The 24,042-nt window shown below is 40.0% G+C and overlaps 1 protein-coding gene and 1 non-coding gene across 4 annotated transcripts in view; one reads left to right on the top strand and one right to left on the bottom strand.

Annotated features, from left to right (window-relative positions):
* The window catches only part of LOC101673521 (very-long-chain 3-oxoacyl-CoA reductase), a 325,507-nt gene that overhangs the window by 5,096 nt on the left and 296,369 nt on the right, over nucleotides 1-24,042 (top strand). The window lies entirely within an intron of this gene.
* Nucleotides 12,873-12,978, bottom strand: LOC123387792. Its single transcript, XR_006602281.1, has one exon. It is a non-coding gene; the product is annotated as a U6 spliceosomal RNA (small nuclear RNA).

Below are 24,042 nucleotides of genomic sequence, written 5' to 3'. Positions count from 1 at the left end.
GAAGTCATATGAAGAACTGCCGTTTATTGAATGCTTGAAGTATTCTAGGCACTTGACAGATATTATCTTTAATCAGTCTTTGAGCGCTGACTTATTATCCCCATTGTGTAGAAGAAGAAATAGAGGCTTAGGGTAAATGACGTCCTTTGTCTGTGGTTTCTCAGCTAGTGAGTTGAAAGATGAGGATTTGAAGCCAAGTTGTCCATTTTGCAATATGCATGTCTTATATGTTGGTGATTGGTTTATAGACTGCATGGGTACTTGGGGGCGGATTCCTTTATATCTTAGGAACATACTGCTTTATTTTATTTTTTATTTTTTAAGCTTTTATTTTTTTAATTTTTAAATTAAAAAAAAAAACGATTTTATTTATTTATTTGACCAGCAGAGATCACAAGTAGGCAGAGAGGAACGCAGAGAGAGAGGGAAGCAGGCTCCCTGCTGAGCAGAGAGCTGAATGCGGGGCTCGATTCCAGAATCTCGGATCATGACCTGAGCTGAAGGCAGAGGCTTAACGCACTGAGACACCCAGGCATCCCTTTAAATTATTTTTTAAAAATTTTATTTACTTGAGAGAGAGAGAGCGTGAGAGAGAGAGCACAAGCCAGGGGAGGGGCAGAGGGAGAGGGAGAAGTAGGCTGAGCAGGGAGCCCTACCAGGCCCATCCCAGGACCCTGAGATCATGACCTGAGCCAAGTCAGATGTTTAAGCTTTTATTTTTCTGTAACCTCTACCCCCAACATGGAGCTTGAACTCAAAACCCTGAGATCAAGAGTCACGTGCTCTACCAGACAAGCCAGCCAGGTACCCCTGGAACATTCAGCTTTTTAATCGAAGGCACACTTTCAAATTTGCGCATGCTTGATGCTTCCAGAAGCATCGTGGATTGGTAGCACATGTTTGAATCTAGTAGCTCAGGATTGGTCTGAGAGAGCCACCCTGCGGGAGCAGTGACTGAAGGGAAAGGCGGAGGCTGGACATGGGAGGGCTCTCTGGAAATAGGGCCTGAGTGACTAGAGCCAGGAAGGGGTGGGCATGATGTAAACTGAGAGTGGAGTGGGGGGAAGGAGCCAGGAAGCAGGGCTGTTTAATCTGCCCTAAGAACAGGGAAGACAATAGAAGGGATTTTAATCAGAAGGGTGATGCAATTGAGTTGCAACTTTAAATAGAATTCTTTGTTTCTCTGATCTTCCCCAGGTCGTTGCGTGACCTCAGAGATGGACCAGTGCAAGTTATTCAGATAATCTCAATCAAAATTGCCTTTAAAAACGCCAAACAACCCCAAATGCAAATTCATACTGTAGAGTATGGGAGGCCACTTTTGTGTTATTGTCTTTCATAGACCATTTCTCCCTGGGGGGGAAAAATCTAATCCCTGCGATGTGGGAGGTTGTACTCTTACCAGGGACTGGGTGATAGGGTTGTTGCATGAACCCTGAAACTGGGTTACTGCATGAAACCATGGTGTGGTAGTTGAGAAGCCTGCCCCAAAGCCCGGATCAGAGGGAAAACTTTGTTTTATTTACACACTTTGGCTAGCAAAACAAGGGGTTTGCCCCGTCTCAGAGGGGCAGTTCCAGGGAGACTATCCAGTTCCTGTAAAGTTATCTTTAGCACCTTTAAGTGAAGTTATTTTCTATTTAAATGATGAAGCCAGTGGGGTAAAGGAAGAAAGGCTACCAAATTTAAGATTTAGAATAATTACCTTTTCTCAAGAGTGTTGAATTACATCAGTTAACAATAGTGATAATGGCTTTGGCTTTGGAGTCAGCCACAAGGGTGAGCTTTGCTATTGGAGAAAATGTTTGTCGTTGGGCAAAGATAGTTAACCTCTGAGAATAACTTTCTTCCTCTATCAAATGGGGCTTATACTTTTCAGGAGCATTGTGGCAACGAAAAGAGGTGTAAATAAGGCTCTAGTGTAGTCTTTTGTGTGTTTTATGGGTACTGAGTAAATATTTAAGGACTTTTTTTGTTTGTATACATTACTCATATTTGATGAAGAGGAATTGTTGAAACTAAGAATAATGTACGTCACTCAGCTGATAAACTATTAGAAATGTGAAGTTATGAACATATCAAGTAAGAGGTAATTAGTGTTACTTGAAGATTTCTTGCTTTTGTGAGAAGATTGATGAAATGCTTCCCTGAAATATGGCTCCCCTTAGTGAACCTAAGATATGAAGGTTTAGGAAAATTTGGTTATGTGCAACTTTTCAATTAAATTTGTAAAAACCTTGGAATTATCTTTGACTCTTCTCTCACCCTCTATACAGTCTATTAGGAAATCCCATTGTCTCTAACTTCAGAATATTCAGAATCCAGTCCCTTCTGCACTGGTGTAAGCCACTGAAATCTCTTGGCTTGATATAATGGCAAGATTAAAGTTTCAGCAAAACCTTGCTAATTGGTAAGGTTGAGTGAATGAATGAAAAAAAAAATTCTAGGATCTGTTGACCAAAATATAGTTTGGTTATTTTGAAAGCCTGATAAAATATGCCCACGCCTTCTAAACCTTTAGACTTTTTGAATTGTTGGAGACATTGAACCAAATTTCCTGGAAAATCTCTTGGGTGGGAAAGCCATTGACTGGTAAATGTATGTAGCCAATAACTTCTAGAAAGTTAACTGTAGAGCGCTGGATATGTAGTTTATTTGCCTCATGGAAAGAAATGAATACAACAGTTGGTTGATGATTTTTACAAAACTTTAGTCAGTCATTTTTGTGAGAAACTTAAGAAAATTGAAATGTCGGGGTGCCTGGGTGGCTCAGTCGGTTAATAGTCTGTCTGCCTTTGGCTCAGGTCATGATCCCAGAACCCTGGGATCGAGCCCCACATTGGGCTCCCTGTCAGTGGGAAGCCTGCTTCTCCCTCTCCACTCCCCCTGCTTGTATTCCCTCTCTTGATGTATCTCTCTCCCTTTGTCAAATAAATAAATAAAATCTTCAAAAAAAAAAAAGAAGAAGAAGAAGAAGAAGAAGAAAATTGTAATGTCATTAGGAAGCAGAAAAGAACAGTGATGGAGTAATGAAACCAGAAGAGCTTTGGGTGACCTCTTCAGTTGAACTATTAGGGAAATACGCTGCAAGATCATGCATCCAGTTAGAGAATGGCCAGGTAAGGCGGGTCAGTGGGAAAGCCAGAAAATGGTGGATGCCTCTGTGGTAGACTGAGTAAAAGCAGTGGTGGGAGTGTTGAGCATCAGGTTCTGACGTAAAGGAGAAGAGACATGTCAGGGCGATCAGTGGTAACACTGAGGATGCCGGCAGAACTGGATGTGGTTATGTACCACTGCAGCTGGTATGGGATAAAAACGGTCCTCCCTTCTAGAAGAACTGACATGCACTTCTAGCCATGGAGGGTACCGTTAATGCCATGTTCTCGGTACACCCCTTCGCAGACATTAAGACTTTTTCATTGTATACAGTGAATTTTTTCATTGTATACAGGGACCTTTTTCATTGTATACAGTGGTATAAACTAAGTGAGTTGATCTAGTATCTCTTACCTACTGTCTCAGCTGTGCTTATCCCCCCCAACTATGGATTATGTTGATGACACTGAATTGCCAGGGAAATAGTGTATTGTTTTAGTATGTGCTCCTCAAGGTGGCCAGGAAAGGCTACAGTATCTTTTAGAAGTTTAAATGCTAGTTTTAGTGCTCCCTTAACATTTCTAGTATGTAGAAAACTCATTTTCCAGATTGGTTTTACTGTAATGACTAGCATTAACTGCGCACGACCAAGCTAACTCCAGTAGAAATATTGCCAAGCTTGCTTTAATGATAGCTGAACCTCCCGACTTGTCACATAAACAGAGCTGATACAGTAAACAAGCTTTCCTAATCTTGCACATTCAGTCTAATAATTTTGCCAGGGAACAGGGAGCTGCTGCTTATCTGTGTTTTCCAATACCTCTCATTGCCTGTCATGTGAAAGCAGGTGATGATCTCTTTATAGATAATGTGAAAAAAAAACAAGCAAACAAACCACAGTTGGTTAGACAATGGTGTTCACACACTCTGAATTAGAGGAGGCTGAATTAATGAAGTTTTACTGTAATGATGACATATTAATATGCAAAGTGATTTTGCAAGCATTCTCAAATGATTTCCACAACGACCTGTGAAGCAGGTTAGGGTTGGGTTTGTTCTTTCTTTTTTTTTTTTTTTTTTAAAGATTTTTTTATTTATTTCTCAGAGACAGAGGGAGAGAGAGTGAGCAAGCACAGGCAGACAGAGAGGCAGGCAGAGGCAGAGGGAGAAGCAGGCTCTCTGCCGAGCAAGGAGCCTGATGTGGGACTCGATCCCAGGACCCTGGGATCATGACCTGAGCCGAAGGCAGCTGCTTAACTAACTGAGCCACCCAGGCATCCCGGGTTTGTTCTTTCTATGTAACATGCCTGCACCAGAGGGAGACAGTGGCTGGCGGAAGGGTTACAGCCAGTGCCAGAAGAAATCGAATCCAGGTTTTTGGACTCCAAGCTCCACGTTCTTTCTACTTTCCTGCCAAAGTTCCTGGTAATGATTTTTAAGGCCGTTTGGAATACCCATACAAGAGCTTCTAAACTGGAGGTTTCCTCAAATGTTGCCTGGAACTAAAAGGTCTATTTATGCTGTGGCAATATCCAAACTCACATGGTTCATAAAAATAACTGGATGTGCTTGTTAAAAACACAGAGTCTAAGGCTTCGCCATAGACCTACTAAATCAAAATCTCTAAGAAAAGAATGTGGGCAAGTGTATTTTTAGCAAATAAGATGATTCTTAAGATCACACTTTTTGGGAAACACCGGACTATGGTCAAGATAGCCCTAGAAGAAGACAGGGGACTAACATGTGCAGACTTTCTAGCTGGGTGTCTTTTCTTGGTTGCAGGGCTTGATTTATAATAGTGTTAAAACTCCCAGTGATTTCTGTACTAAATATTATAATTTTGACAGTGAAATAGAGATTCTATTTTAGGCTAGTTCTGTGTTTCCATATTTGAAATAGATTGGGGGAAAGAAAACCCCAACCACTTGGAACTTAAGTGTGTTGCTGTAGAATAAGAACTGTAGGCAGCACATCCAGTATTTCCCAGGCTTTACTAATTGGAGATTGGGGTGACAGTAGGGGTCTCAATAAGAGTGATATTTTAGTAGATGCAAATAATAGAAGCTTTACTTTAAGTAAGACCATAGAAGGAATGCTGAAGACTTTGGAAGCTTAAGTAAAAAGAATTGAATATTTTCTTATTTTCTGTTTGTGATACTATTTTTTTGGTGGCTTTTTTTTTTTTTTTTTTTTTTTTTAGTTTAGTTTATTACATTTAGCAGAAAGGAAGCTTTAAGTCTGATTCCCTTCTTTATAGGTGGATTTTAAAAAATTATTTTTTGTGTGAAATTAATGTAAGTGATACATACTGGTGATTCTTTTTTGGGGGGAGATTTTATTTATTTATTTGAAAGAGAGAGAATATGTGAGCATGAGCAGGGGAGGGGCAGAAGGAGAGAGAGAAGCAGACTCTCCACCAATCAGGGAGCCCAGTGCGGGCTCCTTCCATCCTGAAACCAGGACTCTGGGCTCATGACGTGAGCGAAAAGCAAATGTTTAATGGATGGAGCCACCCAGGTGCCCCTGTACTGATGATTCTTACAGGCCAAGAAACTAGAGAAAATGTTCTAATTATTTTTTTGTTTTTTAAAAAATGTTAAGTCTTCCAAATGATGAAGAAAGAAAATGGTCCTAGGTTTAATCAGAAGAAATTTTCCTTTTAGTTGGCTGTATGCCATACTCAGTACTGAGTATAGGAATATAGTAGTGAGTAAGAAAGCCATAGTCTCTGTCTCCATTGTTCTAGCAGAGGACACAGATCTTTATATAAGCAGCTCTGGAAAGTGTAATATGACCAGCTTTGGGGACACTGACCTGGTTCAGGGGCTTAGAGAAAGTTTTCTAGAAGAAATAACATTTAATCCAAAGTATGGAAGAAAAGGAGGAGAGGGAAGAAGATGATAATGTTAATAATGGTAATAAGCTGTAATATTTATAAAAAAGCTAACCATGTACCAGATACTTTTCTAAATACCTCAGTGAATTTACTTAATTCTCACATAATCCAATAAGGTAGGTCTTATTAATTTCCCCTTTTTACTCAAAGAAAGCTGAGTTAATAGAGAAGGCAAATGGTTTGATCAAAGTCATATAGCTAGTAAGTGGAGGAGGACCTCGGATTTGAACTCTGTCTCCCGAGCTTCCTGCTAACCACTGCAAATTACACTGATGAGTTAAAGATGCGCAGATAAGGGGAGTTGGAGGACCGGGGAGTACTTTGAGTAGAGGGACTGAACATTCAGGAACTTTGGGCTGAGAGTCCTGGAGGAGAGAAGCAAGATGTTAAGGCAGAGAAGTAGGGGTGAGGGAGTGTGGGCGGGTGGTCATAAAGGGCCTTGAGGCTCTGATGAGAGGTTTATTTATCCTAAGGGCAGTGGGAAGTCACTGAAAGATTTTAAGCAGTTGAGGGTCATGATCAAATTTATATTTTGGACAACCAAGACATTGGAGAATGGATGTGAAGAGAGCAACTCAGGAGAAAGGAGATCAGAGGAGGGTGGTGGCGGTGGCTGCCGTGGGAAGCCAGGCATTGGAAGATGGTGGCTTGGGTCAAGATCATGAGGGCAGGCACTGAGGAAGGGAGTCAGAGGAGAGAGAAGAGGTTCAAGTTGCAAACCTTTGTCATAAATAGGTCATGGGGATGAAAGAGATCACAAAGTCAAGAAGGACGGTGGATTGTCTGGACTCTGGGCAGATGATGACACTTGTCACGGCCGTTGGAAACACAAAGGGAAGGAGCAGGCTCGGGGAGGGAAATAATGAGGTTGATCTCCGATAGGTTCTGTGTGGATGTCAGTCAGCCTTTCAAGAGATTAGCACCAGACTGAGTCTACTGTTCCAAGTTCTTTACCAAAGGCCTTTGGTTCAGCAGTCGTTTATAGTTGTCATAAAGTATATGTTATAGGAAAGTTTGGAGCCTCAGCATGTAATATTTTAGGAAAGGGACAGTAGTATTTTTGAATGGCTTGAATGGAGTGTATCCCATGTAGCACTTTGTGCCTTAGTTCAGTCACTCTTTGCTGTTTCCTTTTAGGCAGAAAAGCAGGGAAGTATGGTGGAAAGTAAAGAACTTACCAGAAGACCTGAGTTCATATTCCATGTTCTCACTTTGACACTTATTAGCTGTGAAGTCTTTGGTCAGCCACACTGTTTATTTCATCTTTCAAATATGTCTAAAGATACCCATTTCATCTTCAGAGATGTAAGAGACTGAATCCTCTTTGTAGACAATACAAAGCATTTTACACTCATTAGACATTGGGCCTTTTTTTCCCTTTCCATTTTCAGTTAGAAATCTAGAAATAGAATTGCCCCAGGAGTTGATTAAATTGTTTATGTGAGGTTTAATTTGCTTCAGAGATTTATTTTGAGATCTGTTGCAACTTTGTCGTGATCAACACCTGAGTCTTCTCTGATGTGATTATCTAATACATGTCAATTTTAGAATGTACCTAAAATAATAAAAATTTTTTTTACAACTTTGTGAATGTAACCTGGGTTTCTGTATTAAAAGTGAAGCTAATTTAACCACAAATTGTGTTAGTTTTAAAGAAGTGCCTTAAACTTCAACTTTATTCTTAATATATACCAAAGCTATGGTTAGGTATAGTGGATTAACGATATCGTTAAAATATTGGCAGCAAAATGTTATTTCAACTGTAATATAATTGGATGACTTTCAAACTTGACATAACTGTTTGAAGTCCCATTATTGTATTACAAGCATTATTATAAAAGGTGATTATAAGTTCCCATCATTTCTTACTCAGTACCTCACTGTTCCTGTCTCAGGCTTAAAGATATTTAGAGTTCTTTCTTTAGTGAAAGATTTTCTATTGTTCTCATCTTGGTTTCAGCTAGATTCTTATGATTTATAAGGTTGATGACAAAGCAGTACCTTTTAGATCTCTATAGCAAAGGTATTATCTTGGAAATGAGGGGATATTTTTTAGAATGTACTTGAAATCTAATTTTTTAAAATTTAGCAAAGTTGAGGACTATATGTAAAACCCAAATCTTTTAATAATATTTGCTTCAAAGTACATTACTTCTTTGGAATTCACGAGTTAATTTTTTTTCTGGGGGGGGGCAATTTATTTGTTACTATTACTGCAACTGGAAACGTGTTTTTCTCTCCTTTTGCATTCCTGTATTTGGGTTGTCCCAGAAGCAAATATTAAAGGACACGGACTCAGGGGCTGTCAGTTTATTTGGAAGGTGATCCTAAGAAACACCAGGAGGGAGTGAAGCAGGGAAGGGAACACAGCCAGTACAGGGGGCATTATCAAGCACATTGGTCAACTAAAACTTGATCCCACTGCAGAACTCTAGAGCTAGTGCAGGGCACACATTGCAGAGTTATCTAACCTGCAGGTCCGGGAAGCTCAGATAATTATATACCAAGAGCCATTAGGCATTGGTGAGGGCTGTTGGTGGGAAGGAACATTAATTTGATAGAATTTCTGTCTGCCATGCACTTGGGTGTTGCTGGCTTTAGCCACCAAAATCCTTGGGGAAAGCCATGCATTTGAAATGTGCGCTCCAATGGTATTGCCAGAGCGGAGGGTGGGGCACCAGCTTAGCTGTATTTCCAGTCTCAGTACTTGTGCACGGTCTCTTTTTCTTTCAACAAAACAAAATAAGCCCACGGGGGAATAAAAATGGAACTAAGTTCTGGCAAAAAGTAAAGAAATCTAGTAGATTTGAGGCAGTTGGGAGGGTGGTGGTAGAGGTTCTACCACATCTCAGGGTTGATGTATTGACCTATATTCAGTACTTTAACATTAGAAAAATACAGGTGACTGATTCAATATTGAATGATTAAATAATTAAATAATAATTATATAAATAAATAATAATTAAATAATGAAACCTTATGAGTTTGTTTGTGTCATACTGTGAGTTAATCTCTTCCTCTTCATAATTTACTTCTGATCTACCAAATGGGAGGTAATTTCCATGATCAGTAGACAGTGAATACAGCATTTGGGGAAGCTGGCAAATGTGGTTGGTTGCTTGTTGACGGAATCCCAATTTTGTGTGAGTACTGATGACCATGTACCTCAGGGGAGGTTGGCTCACTCCTCAGTCCCAGGGGCCCAGTCTTGGGTAGTTTAAGCTTATCTTGGTGATTCTTTTTCCCTTGCTGGAGGTTGGTTTAGGAATGGGCATGTATCACAGTTCCTGGCCATGAGACGGGAGAGGTGATCTGCCAGAGGAAGGGCTTCTTCTTCTTCTTCTTCTTCTTTTTTTTTTAAAGGTTTTATTTATTTATTTGACAGACAGAGATCACAAGTAGGCAGAGAAGCAGGTAGAGAGAGAGAGGAGGAAGCAGGCTCCCTGCTGAGCAGAGATCCTGATGTGGGGCTCGATCCCAGGACCCTGAGATCATGACCTGAGCTGAAGACAGAGGCTTAACCCACTGAGCCACCCAGGTGCCCCAGAGGGAGGGCTTCTGAGGAGCCTTTTCTCCTCAGTAAAAAGAGAGAAGGAAAAGTATTAGGTGACAATGTGATGGCCTGCAGCCATCCTTGGGACTGGAGGGTACAAACTGGGGGAAGAACCAATACGCTGAGGACTGCAGAACAGAGAGATGGAAAGCACCTGGGACTTGATGCTGTCACATACTTCGGAATGTACTTACATTGGAGGTGCCTTATACTTCCTGTTATTAATATATTAATATTAATAAATCCCCCTCTTTTTTAAATTAACATATAATGTATTATTTGTTTCAGGGGAACAGGTCTGAGAATCATCATTCTTACACAATTTACAGCACTCATCATAGCATATCCCCTCCCAAATCCCTCCCACCCCCTCCCCTCCGGCGTCCCTTAGTTTGTTTCGCGTGATTAAGAGTCTCTCTCTCTCTTTTTTAAAAGATTTTATTTATTTATTTGACAGTCAGAGATCACAAGTAGGCAAAGAGGCAGGCAGAGAGAGGGGAAGGGAAGCAGGCTCCCTGCTGAGCAGGGAGCCCAAGGTGGGGCTTGATACCCAGGACCCTGGGATCATGACCTGGGTCGAAGGCAGAGACTTTAACCCACTGAGCCACCCAGGTGCCCCCCATGATTAAGAGTCTCTTATGGTTTATCTCCCTCCCTGGTCCTATCTTGTTTCATTTTCCCCTCCCTTCCCCCCATGTACCCCTACCCTGCCTCTCAGATTCCTCATATTAGAGAGATCATATGATAATTGTCTTTCTCTGATTGACTTATTTTGCCCAGCATAATACCCTCTAGTTTCATCTACGTCATTGCAAATGGCAAGATTTCGGGGTTTTGATGGCTGCATAGTATTCCATATTGTGTGTGTGTGTGTGTGTGTGTGTGTGTGTGGGTGTGTTGTGTATACATACACACAACACACCCACACACACCATATCTTCTTTATCCATTCATCTATTGGCTATTGTGGACATTGCTGCTAAACATTCGGGTGCACGTGCCCCTTTGGATCACTACATCTGTATCTTTGGGGTAAAAACCCAGTAGTGTGATTGCTGGGTCATAGGGTAGCTCTATTTTCAACTTTTTGAGGACCCTCCACACTGTTTTCCAGAATGGCTGCACCAGCTTGCATTCCCACCAATGCAAGGTGGGAGGAGGGTTCCCCTTTTTCTGCATCTTCACCAACACCTGTCATTTCCTAACTGGTTAATTTTAGCCATTCTGCCTGGTATGAGGTGGTATCTCACTGTGATTTTGAATAAATCCATTTTTTCTTTAAGCTATTTCTGTTACTTGCAGCAGAAAGCATCCCAGTCTATAGCTTCATTAGAAAAGGGGGGAAATTTCTTGTTCTGAATAACGATTTATAATTAAAATCCTGTAGATTTGGGTGAATGTAATTTGTTGCTGTTCATTTTCTTTTGAATATGGTTGACACTGTTGCTGTTCATTTGCAAACTGAAATGAATGAAAGGAGGCCAGCTTTGGTACGCGATCTGATTGCAGATCTCATTAAATAAAATTTCATTTCTGATTATGCTGGTTGTTGAATATTGGGCTTTTATTTTTATTTATTTATTTGTTGCAAAGATTTATTTATTTGAGAGAGTATGCGCAAAAGCTGGGGGAGGAGCAGAGGGTGAGAGAGAGAATCCTCAGGCAGTCTCCCTGCTGAGCGTGGAGCCTGATGAGGGGCTCCATCCTAGACGCCGAGATCATGACCTGAGCCAAAACCAAGAGTTGGACACTTAACCAACTGAGCCAGCCAGTCACCCTTGAGTGTTGGGCTTTTAAATTATTTAGTGCCTAGGTCTACAGTTTATAAATCCCAAGAGAATATGTGTATAAGGATTGTCTTATTGTCATTTTTGAGAACTGTTACCAAAGGATTTAGGAATATTGGGCATTCATTTAGCTTGAAGTAAATTTCTCAGTATGGTCTACTTTAAGTTAGTTTAAGTAACTCTTTATTTTTAGGGAGTACCTGGTAATCCGGGGACCTTGGCCCTGTATAGTTTGATGGAATTAGAAAAAGGTGAGGACTATGTATGAAGAGGTTGAAGGTGGTGTGGGCATGTATATGTGTGGGTCTGTGTCTGGTACAATCCTGAGTGCGTATTTCTCTCCAGTACATTCCAAAGCCAATAAGAAGTCAGTAGTGTTCATTATCTTGTTAAATTTTTAGCTCCACCATTTCCCCATATAAATATATTATTAAATAAAAACTTATGGAATCTGTTTCAATGATTCCTGGTTTGGGAAGATAATCAAGTGTAAAATTAGAGATTTAGTGTTACTTAAATTCCCTTAGTTTTAAAATCCAAATGATGGGGGAAATGTGCCATATGGGTCACTTGAAAGCTGGAGCCAAGATATATGGAACTTGGGGACATGTACTCTGCTTTGTGTACCATGTGGGGATATGGCCTTACTGATGCTGAGTTTGTTACAAGAACCAGGAGAGCCTGATGTGTGTTTATAATATATGATATATATAATAAATATACATATTTATTATATATAAAAATAATGTATAATAAAACAATATTGTTTTAAAGAGAATGTAGAGATTGTTTATCTTGAATACCAGTAATACAATGCCCAAGTTTTAAAGGACTATAGTGCAATAAGAAATCAAGCTTTTCAGGTCTGTCAGGATGGACTGGCTGTGTACTTGGCCATGTACTATAGAAGGAAGCTGTACTTCTTTGTGTGGTACTGTCCCTTCTGATAAGAAAGATTTGCCCTGTGAATGAAGGTGTGCAAGTGTGTGTATGTGCATTTTTCGTGCGTTCTTTTCCTGCCTTCCTCTTTTACATACGAAACACTCATTGGCCTTGGAGAGATGACTGTTCTTGTATTTAAGGAACAAGTCTTAATTAAGGTAAGGTACTGTTGATTAATAAAAGAACGTGATTCTTTGATAACAGACAGCTCTTTTGTTATGTTCTTATATTACTATCACTTCTCTCCCTTTTATTAACTGGTACGTCATACTGGGCATGTGACCTATATTGTGGATATATCATCAAGGATAAGATATCATCAATGAGATTGTATCCTCTATTCTTGAGCTTTTTCAATACTCCCATAATTATCCCTTCATGTATGGATTTTTTTTAATTTTAATTTTTTATAAACATATAATATATTTTTATCCCCAGGGGTACAAGTCTGTGAATCGCCAGGTTTACACACTTCACAGCACTCACCAAAGCACATACGCTCCCCAATGTCCATAATCCCACCCCCCTTCTCCCAACCACCCTCCCCCCAGCAACCCTCAGTTTGTTTTTTGAGATTAAGAGTCACTTATGGTTTGTCAAAAATATGGAACGCTTCACGAATTTGCGTGTCATCCTTGCGCGGGGCCATGCTAATCTTCTCTGTATCGTTCCAATTTTAGTATATGTGCTACTGAAGCGAGCACCATGTATGGATTTTTGATCCCCTTTTTTGTGTCAGAGACTTGGCAATGTGCTGGAGGTACAGCAGTGAACAACATGGGCAGAGTCTTGGCTCTCCTGGAGCTTGCATATGAGTAGGGAAAGAGGAACAATAAGCAAACAAATGAATATTTGGTAAGTCTGGTGATGAGATGCACCAAGAAGAAAAATGAAGCAAGGTAGATAATAGACGATAACTGAGGAGGTTGGAGGGAAGATTGTATTCTGCAAAGTTGCATAAGATCATTGGGCAAGATTTTCCCATTAGTTGACGTTTGAACTCAGATCTGAATGGAATTTTCTGTCTTCACTTCAACCGTACTGGCCTCTGTGTTGTTCCTTGTGCATCTACAGCACAGACTTTGTACTAACTTATCCTTCTGCCTAGAATACTCTTACAGGTAGCGATGATTTAAATAAATAGGAAGAAGGATTGGGAATGATCAATTGTGTTATCAGGCATTTGGAATTCCTTCTCTTAGAATGGCAGAGGTGGGTCTGTCTGCTACTGGATTATGTTGAAGATCCTAGCTGGGACTTTTTTTTTTTAAGTGAATCACTTTTATTTATTTATTTGTTTGTTTGTTTATATATTTTTCACCATGAAAGTGGTTTTACTGTCAGTAGAGTTGAACATACAAAAAAAATTTCTCAGCTGGATGGGACCAGGCAGTCCCAGTTATAGACAATACCAGGAGTGAGGAAAAGTAAAGGACTCACAAGAGGTCCACATCATCTAGAGCATCCAGGCCCCAGTACTATACAGTGGCCCATGGGTGTCCTCGGACTATCCTGTGAGATATGGAAGAGGTAAGACAGGAGGACAGTTGAGGGTCTCTGAAAGGGAGCTTGAAGAGGGCAAGAAAGCTTGGACATCTTAGCTCATCTCACCTGTTCAAAGGGAGTGAACAGAAATAATTTCTTATTTCTTTTAACAGAAAATAACAGAAATAAGTTGTTTAAAAATCCATGATATTTAGATGGTCTTTTTGGTTTCTTTTAAAGATTTATTTATTTGAGAGAGAGATTGCACATGTGTGGGTGTGGAGGGAGGGCAGAGGGAGAGAGAGAGAATCTCCAGCAGACCCCCTGCTGAGCGAGGAGCCTAACTAACCCTAGGATTATGACCCCAGTGGAAATGAAGAGTCAGATGCTTAACCAACTGAGCCACCCAGGTGCCCCTCAAAAATAGTTTTTAAAACAACAAAAGACCGAAGTTTTATAAGTTCCTCTGAAAACTGTACATTTATTGACTTTATTTAGAAGTGCGGTGTTTACATATCTCTTTACTAATCTTTTTTTCTAAATATATTGAAACTATTTTGCACTGCACCCTTAGGATCGCTTAGGTTTATAAAGAAAAGGGAACTGCGAATGGATTGCCAAATAGCATCTCCTGTTGGCTTATCTCTAAAAGAATAATGCAAAAATAGAAAATAAAAACAGGCATTTTTGCCAAGTGTATGATTTATGTCATAGCAAAAGTGGTTTAACACCACATTTTCATGGAGATGCCTTGCATTTTCATGGAGCTGTCGAGACTAGTAGCTGTGTATACTCTTGTTGACGAGGACAATTTCCGTTTGCATTTATTCTTCAGGTTATTCTGGACCTAGAGTCATTCATTCATTTGCACTTTTTAAAAAAACGATTCTTTGCTTTCCATCTTCTTTTTTTTTATAGGTATGGGTGTTTAGAACAAAGGTTTTTGTTGTTGTCGGGTTTTGTTTGTTTGGTCTTAGCTGTTAGCTAATTAGTGGTTCTCTTTTATAATGGTTTTCAAGAGCAGGGATGAAATTCAGATACATTACTGAAAGATCCTTTCTGATAGCAGCTTAACCTCTTCTCACCATACAACACTTTTTCTGGAACTGTAGGACCAAATTAGGTTTCACCAAATTTTCTTTTAGCTAACTGTGCCCTCCAGTGGAGAAAACACAGGGCGGTCGAGTAGCCCAAGTGTAAAAGTAGCAGAGAGGAGAGGACATAATGTATCCAGGTAAGATCCGAGCTGCATAAGTATTTTCTACAAAAAGAGGTTGTTTTCACCCATTGCAAGCAAGAATATTATGCATGAGTACTCTGAGTTTGCTGAAGATTCAAAGAAGGATTTATTAGCGGTGTTTTGACATAATCGCCTTTCACCGAGTAGCTGATTCGGTGCGTTGCTGTGTTTTGTCCCCTCAGTGATGACGTATTCGGCAAGTCTAGTAAGAGTTGAGGGTAGGAAGTATTGGATTCGCTGCCCCTGCCCCAACCCTCCCCTCCCTCTCAACGAACTCAGTTGATGACTTTTTATTTTTTTTTAATTTTTGAAGACAAAAAAATACCCCCAATTAATTTAGTGAGTATAAACAAGAAACATTTTGCTGCAGCACCTGTGTATGACCACAGCACTCAGAAAATAGTGAATTGACCACCACTGTCCTCTTTTCTAACTAGAAAGGGCTGCTCTCTTGCGCCGTGACTCCTGGCCTGAATTTTGGTCACTTGGTTTCTGTGGGAATGATGACTGCCCATGCCTGATCCCCCAAGAGCCCTGCAGTGGCTCATGCTTGCAACACCGGTTGGTACAGGAGCAGGGCCAGACTGGGCACCTGAACCAGACCCAGCGGGGGGGCTGAATTTTGCTGCATGATGATGTGCTCATTGTGCCTGCAGACTTCCTCCGTCTCTGCTAGGGGGAAGGAGGGAGAACCAGATAACTTAGTTGAAGCAGAAACAGAAAAGATTTGATAGTTTGGTGTTCGGTACAAACTGGAGGTATGCTTCACTGAAATAATTTAGTGAGTAATATCTGAGAAATGGTAAACACAGGCTTTCTTCTTCTTGACTCTTACAAAACTTGGGCCATTTGTCCTTTCAATGAATTGTCATTTGATTTTTTTTTTTATATGTCCAAGAAATAGAAGCTTCCTTCTTAATCTTATTTTACGTGACTATGTATTAAATAGACCTTTTTACATTTAGAGTGATTCTTAAAATTTAGGCATGTGGAGGACAATTAGAAATAAAAATACCTGAATAAAAACCTTGAATTTGTAAGTGTTTAAGCAGGGATCTTTGCATAATAAAGTTTAAACAGCATAGTATCTTTCATTTGAACTGTCTTCCAGCACAACATACATTTTTTTTTTAAGTTTATCTGAGAGATAAAAAATTATCTGAGAGAGAGACAGTGAGAGAGAGCATGAGCAAGGACAAGGTCAGAGGGAGAAGCAGACTCCCCATGGAGCTTGGAGCCCGATGCGGGACTCGATTCCAGGACTCCGGGATCATGACCTGAGCCAAAGGCAGTCGTCCAACCAACTGAACCACCCAGGCGGCCCACAACATAAATTTCTTTCTTTCTTTCTTTCTTTTTTTTTAAAGATTTTTTTATTTGTCAGAGAGAGGGAGAGAGAGCGAGCACAGGCAGACAGAATGGCAGGCAGAGGCAGAGGGAGAAGCAGGCTCCCTGCTGAGCAAGGAGCCCGATGTGGGACTCGATCCCAGAACGCTGGGATCACGACCCGAGCCGAAGGCAGCTGCTTAACCAACTGAGCCACCCAGGCGTCCCCACAACATAAATTTTCTTAAAGAGATCCTGCCAAACTGAACTCATTAAAAAAGCATGGTATGTGGACTTTTAGAGGGGGATTTTGAAATTTTTGAAGGAAAGTGATAATATGAGTGTGATTTATGTTTCTTAAGAATTCTTTACCTTTATCACTTTTATTTTAAATAATGAATTACTATGTTTAAAGATCTGCAGTCACTTCAATAACTGAACTCTAGAGGGCGCTGATGAGCACCAGACACTTTCTGCAAGTTTGTATTGAAGGTGATTTTTATTAGTGAAGCTTCCTCTGGGTTTTCATATAGTTCTTGAGTGTAAACACACAGCTTGCCTCCCAGCAGATGCCAAAGCAAAGATACTTTGTTGTTGTTGTTTTTAATTGGGTAAATAACTTACCATTGCACTTTGAAATTCTTTGAAAATTCCGTTGAATTTGTGCACTTTCTCTAAACCATCTTTGGATCCCACTTTTGTTTAATATTTCAAAAAGAAGAGACCTAATTCATGGCTCTAAAATGTAAGTCTTAGTACTGGATAAATTTGTCCTTTTTTTGTTTGTATGTTCTTTAGAAAGGAAGGGAGAGAGAGAGAGAGAGAGACCGAGAGAGACCGGGGAGAAGGCAGAGAGAATCTTAAGCATTCTCCATGCCCAGCTTGGAGCCCCATGCAGGGCTCGATCTCATGACCCTGAGATCATGATCTGAGCTGAAACCAAGAGTCAGACACTTAAACAAGTGTCCCAGTTTGTCTCTTTTAAATTCAGGTAAGTTTGGGGACATTTGGGTAGCTCAGTTGGTTTAGCATCTGACTTCGGTCATAATCTCAGGGTCCTGGGATTGAGCCCTATGTCTGGGCTCCCTGCTCATCAGGGAGTCTGCTTCTCTCCCTCTGCCTCTGCCCCTCCCCCTGCTTGTGCTCTCTCTGTGTCTCAAATAAATAAATAAATAAATACAATCTTAAAAAGATTTAAATTCAAGTTCAGGTAAGTTTGAAGAGATGCTTATTTTATCTTTAGAAAGGAGCCATTTTAAAGTGTACACTAAAGTTATGTTTTAGAGAATTAACATTTAGCTCTTAGAGTCCCAAATAACATATGCCTTGTATGTCTTAGCAGGCCTACTACTTTAAAACCATAGTGTGATACACCATTTTGTAGAAAATTATCAGAGTTTTAGGATGAGAAAGCTCTAAGATAATCGCTCCCTTTTTTCAAATTCTAGAGGTGGTGATGTTGATGTAGGTGAAGAGAAAGGTCTACATTACAAGGAGAGTTGATACGCTAAACAAAATGAATTGTCTCTAATTAGAATATTAGTCATGTCAAAAGATGAATTTTAATGTAAACTTTTTGCATCCTATCAACCTATGAAAAAATGATGTATTTCCTTTTCCTCAGACAGTGCCCCCCTGTTTAACATTTCTTTTGAAATAATGCACTGTTTTCATTGCTGCTGGCTGAAAATCATATTGGAAGACTTCTCTCAGCAATCTGATTTTAAACTGTTTTTTTCATTTAAGGCTGTCGTCCAGTAGAACTTTCTTTCTTTTTTTTTTTAAGATTTTATTTTCTTTATTTGACACAGAGAGAGCATGAGCAGGGAGAAGTGTCAAAGGGAGGGGGGAAGTGGGTTTCCTGCCTAGCAGGGAACCAGATGCTGAACTTGATCCCAGGACCCTGGGAACATGACCTGAGCCCAAGGCAGACACTTAATCCACTGAGCCACTCAGGCACCCCCAGTATAACTTTTTATGCATTTTTAATAATATTTTCTGAAACACTATAATATGTAAGCACCTTATTTTCTTTCTTTTTTCTTTTTTCTAGATTTTATTTATTTGCCATAGAGAGAGAGATCACAAGTAGGCAGAGAGGAAGGCAGAGAGAGATGGGGAAGCAGGTACCCCATTTAACAGAGAGCCCGATGTGGGGCTCGATCGATCCCACGACCCTGAGATCCTGACCTGAGCCAAAGGCAGAGGCTTAACCTACTGAGCCACCCAGGTGTCCATGCCTTATTTTCAAATATCAACATTTAGTGAAAAGAAGAGGAATTGTGTCCTGAAAACTAAGTTACTAAGTCTAAATGGACCTAAGTAGGTCTAAAATCCTTTGATTCTTAAAACTGACCTGTTTGGTGTTTTTGCCTGTTTGGTGTGTCTCAAGCCCCGAGGGTTTTCTTTGGTGCTTTTGGATTAAAATACAGATATACAGGAGAGAATAGGTGGCCGCAAAATGGAGTGACTTGATTTAAAAAAAGAGAGAGAGAGAGAGAAACAACAAACCAGAATTATATGTACCTGTGTAGGAACTTTATTTGGGAGTTGATATGCTTTTCTGAATGTCCTCAAGTTAACAAGTCTTCCTATTTTGAGAGCAAACTTAAGTATTAGAATGAGGAAATTTGTGCTCATGTCTGGCAAATAATGATAAAAAGTTTGATTAATGCTTTATAGTTTCCTAGGTATTTGTAGTTTCATCTTCTGCTTGAATTACTTGACCCCCCGCCCTTTTAAATTTTTATTTTTTTTAAGGATTTTCTTTCTTTCTTTGACACAGAGAGCAGGGGGAGCATGAGGCAAAGGGAGAGGGAGAAGCAGACTCCTTGCTGAGCAGGGAGCCTGATGTGGGGCTTAATCCCAGGACCCTGAGATCATGACCTGAGCCGAAGGCAACTGGGTTAACTGAGCTACCCAGGCGCCCCTACTTGCCCCTTTTTATAAAGGTGAGAACCATGATTTCATGAAAGTTGTAACATTCATTCATTCAACAGATATTTGTCACTAACTATTACATATAAGTTTCGAGGTTGAGAATGGAAGAAAAATCACTTCCCTCGAGGAATAGGGAATCTGTAGCAGGCAATTAAACAGAAGACCAAGAAATTGTAATAAGGTATGCCCAATACTGTGTGATATGATAGTGTAATGTTTCTGTGGTTTCAGTTACCTGTGATTAGCCTTGGTTCTGGAAGCGGATGATTCTCCTTTTGATATAATTGTTATTCACTTCATCTCATTGTGTAGGCATTTTATCATCCAATATTATCAGAAGACGGATGAGTATAGTACAGTCAGCTATTTTGAGAGACTACGTTCACATAACTTGTCATAGTACATTGTTATAATTGTTCCATCTTCATATTAATTATTGTTGTTAATCTCCCAATGTGCCCAATTTACAAATTAAACTTTATCATAGGTATGTATGTATAGAAAAAAAACGTAGTATGTGTAAGGTCTGGTACTGTGTGTGGTTTCAGGCATCTGCTGGGGCTCTAGTGTGTGTGTGTTGGGGGACTCCTACATGTACTCACAGGAGGCAGTGGGAGAGCAGAGGCACCTGGAGTGGGAGGTGATTGATGAGGGAGGCAGGAGTCCTCCAGGTGAAGAAGGGAGGGGAAGGGCACTTCAGGAAGAGGAGACAGCAGGGGCAAAGGTGTGAAAGTGCTAATGTTCTAAGTCAGGGAATAAATTTAGTACATTAAAGATATCTGAAAATTCAGGTGCACAAAATTTATTCGTGTTCTTATATCATCTTGACCTTGTTTTTCTTCTAGTTCAGTCGGAAGAAGGACTGGGCTAAAAATAGCTTCTGGTACAGTGATAAAACATCCAAGTAACAATTTCAAGGAGAAAGTTAAAACTAGATTTAGTTATTTGGCAAACACTTACTTAAAATATTGATGGGCTAATTAAAAATCACTTTATTTATTAAAGCAGATCCCCGAAGGCTTCCCCTTGTTCTTACTAAGCTTTACAGGGCTTTAATTCATGGCTCTTTTTCCAGGGCCTCAAACAGTACCTGGCACATATTAGATGCTCAGTAAATATTTGGTGAATGAAGAAATGAGTCCTACATTTTTATTTTAAAAGTCACTGTGAATGTTTAAAAGCATTAAAAAATGTGTTTTTTTGAAATTAAAACATTTAGACATTTCCATATTCAGACTGGCCTTTCCTTCATTGTTTCAGTTACTTATTGCTATGTAACAAGCTGTCCTAAACTCAGTGGCTTAGAAGAACAACCAAACATACTACTGCTAATGATTTGTGAATCAGACATTTGGGCAGGGCTCAGTGGAGACAGCTTTTCTCTATTTTGCAAGGTGTTGGCTGAGACAGATACACTAGGGCTGGAGAAATCAAGATGACCTCAACTCCCTGTGTGGGGCCTTGGTACTGGTTACTGACTGGGGAACCTTATTTCTCCATGTGGCTTCTCCATAGGGTCTGTCATCATTTACTACACTCAGCTATTCTTACAGACATTGAGATTGTTCCAAGAAAGTAAAAACAGAAATTGCATGATATCTTAAAGCTTTGACCTGGAAGTCATATAGTGACATTCCCGTGGCCAAAACAAGTCACAGAACCCATCCAGAATCAGGCAGAGGAGAAAAAATTCCACCTTGTGATGGAAGAATGGCCTATTCCCATTGCACAGTGGCATAAGATGGGAGGTGGTGTTGCAGCCATTTTTGGAAACGCTCCACTACAGCCAGCCCTCTGAGCATAACAAGTCACATCTCTTCCACCCGCAGAATACACTTCTAAATCCCAGAAGTTTTCTCTTATTATGGCATCAACTTAAAGTCCAGGATCTTATCATTTAAGTAAAGGCCAATATACATGAAGTTTCTCAGGCACAGCTGCTTTGGTGTGGCTTCTTCTGATCTGGAAGTCTGTGAGCTAAAAAGACAAAGTTACCTACCCTTCTACCTTACCTTCCCATACCCAGCATACTGTGGTGAGATGGGGACAGGAAAACTGCAGTAAATACTCCCATTCAAAAAGAGGAAGAAAGTGAAGAACCTAGCCATCACTGGTCCATAGCAATTTTGAAATCAATCTGTGCACATGTTGCCAGCTCTCTTACTACACACACTGAGGATCATGAGAGTACTGCTCCTTTCATTTATTTCCTAATATATTTGTTTTTGAGGCTATTAGTTGTACCCTCTGCTCTTGGCTTTCTTCTCTGCTGCTTTTTTTTTCCCCATAAGAAATGAATTCTATTTGCTTTTCAACCCACTTCTCCTCTGTGTGAAGTTGTGAACCTTCAGAGTCTTTTTTTCTTTTCTTTTTTAATAGTTTCTGTCTCTTTTAATCCAACCTGGTGGGAGTTTTAGTACTTTAGTTTTATTAAAAACCTTGAGAGTTTTCTATGAATTTTATTGGTTCTAAGCCCCAAAAGCCACATCCATAAGTCCTTTCCAACGTAGATTTCTCTATGCTTTGGAGTGATTAGACTATATATATAAGATAAAATTCTCAAGATTCTTAGAAGTACCTTTGTATAGGTGAGAAGGTTTTGTTAGGCAATACTTAAACCTTTCCAAGGTCTCAACAAAAGATTTTGAGGACAAACTCTTAATTTGCTATTTAGCCTGAGGCCATTTCTTAATTTGAGAATCTTATGTTGGTTGGCAAGACTGTCCTGTGCCTTTAAATTCTGTACCTTTAAATTCTGTGTCTTTAAGTTTTGCTTGAAAATTAAACAGGTCTTTATTTCTCTCTTCCTATATCTTATCACAGGCAGTTGAAAGAAGCCAGTTGGCACTTTTAATGTTCTACCTGGAAATATCTTTATCCAGAGCCAACAGTTTATTAGATAAATAGTCTAGCTTTTACATTATTGTGGGCAACATCCTTGCCAGACATCCCACCACTATATAACCTGGCTTGCTTTTTCTCCAGCCTCTAATAGCAATTTTCTAATGGCACCTCTGGCCTTTGCTAACATTTTGCTTGTCACTTTCCAGCCCCTACCTTCCCCTCAGTCCCAAGCAAATGCCACGTTTTAGGTTTTTGTTTTTGGCATCTCACTTTTGGGTATCAGTTTCAATCTCAATTCTCTATTACTGAGAAACATGCTACCACAAAAATATAATTGCTTAAAACAATAGTCATTTCATTCCTCACTATTCTGTGGGTCAGAAATTTGGGCAGGTCTGGCTGGGATGGCTCACTTTGGTACCATGTGGAGTCAGGGAAGATGACTTTGCTGGGGCAGGTTCAAGATTACATCCTCACATGTCTGGATGCCTAGTGCTGGTTTTGGAGTATTGATGGGAACCCAGAGGATCTCAGATGGCCTCCCTCCATCTTTGGGGTCTTGGATCTCCACAGGCCCTCTCATCATTCAGTGGTTATAGCTGGACTCCCTTACATGACTGTAGAGCCTCCCAAAGGCCTAGGTCAGAAGACACAAAGCAAGGCAATCAAACTAAGTCATATATCCAAGGGGAGGGGAAAATAAATTCCCTCTCCTGAGAAGAGGAATGAGAGTTGAATATTGTCAAAGGGCATGCAGAATGCGAGGGGCTGTTGTAGTCATCTTTAGCATAATATTTCATACCTACTAAGTCTAAATTTAGTCTAATTTTACTATAGGGGAGAAATTAACAAGTGGTGGCCTGTGTATATATCTAGTTTACAGATATGGTTTATTTGGCAGTATTTGATACAGAGTTTTAATTTTTAGAAAAAGCACAATAAGTTGTCAACATTAGACAATTAGATGATTTCATTTAGAAAGTTGTATATCTGACCTCTGTTGAGAAATAGTAAGCAATAGTATTAGGCTTGCCTTTTCACATTAGCTGGAAATTACCTCTTCACTCACACCACCTGTCTTGATTCTATAGGTATTTGACTTTGTATTCTCTGTTGCTGTAGGTGATTGATTTATACATTAGTGTTTTTAGGGGATACAGTGATGTGTAAGACAGAGAACTTTAAGTAGGGAGAGATTGACAAAAATCAACTAGGCCCATAAAGAATATAATCACTGATGGTGATATGTGCTCTAATGGAATAAAGCAAGGTAAAGAGGATAGAGAATAGCTGTTGTATGAGTTAGAGTAGTTAGGGAGACCTTTTTGAAGACATATTGAGTGGAGACCTTATTGATGAGAAGGAGCCAGTTTTCTGAAGCACTGGTCGCAAGAGTGTTTTAGACGGGGAAAAGCAAGTAAAAAGCCATGGTAGGACTGGGCTTGATGTGTTTGAGAAAAAGGAAAGGCCTTTGGCTGAGCTACATAAATAGGAAGAGAGTATACAAGGGAAAGATGGTAGTAGAGGAGGTGAGCATGGATGAAATCATGAAAGATCCTGTAGGATTTGGGAAGCACTTTTGACTTTATTCTGAGTAATGGAAAGTCACTGGAGGAATTCAAGAGGGGTAATGATGTAATGTCATTTGCTTTTTATAAAGATGACTTTGGCTGCTGTGCGGTGAATAGTGGCCAATGATGGAAGTCGGATGGACATTAATGAGCCTCAGTCATGTAGGTTAGATACAAATGATGGAACCTTGAACCTAGGGAATGGTGCTTTAGGGAATGAGAAGTGCTTATATGATATGTATTTGGGAGAGAATAGCCAGGTCTTGTGGATGATTAGACACAGAATGTGGGGAAGAAAGGACTCAAAGCTGACTAGTAGGCTTTTGGGTTAGTTAGTGGAATGAACGGATGGTCCCATGGGG

Source organism: Mustela putorius, unplaced genomic scaffold, assembly GCF_011764305.1.
Source record: "Mustela putorius furo isolate JIRA1106 unplaced genomic scaffold, ASM1176430v1.1 tig00003859_pilon_pilon_pilon, whole genome shotgun sequence".
Taxonomy (NCBI): domain Eukaryota; kingdom Metazoa; phylum Chordata; class Mammalia; order Carnivora; family Mustelidae; genus Mustela; species Mustela putorius.
The sequence above is the reverse complement of the archived record's forward strand: the minus strand, read 5'-3'. Positions and strand labels throughout refer to the sequence as shown.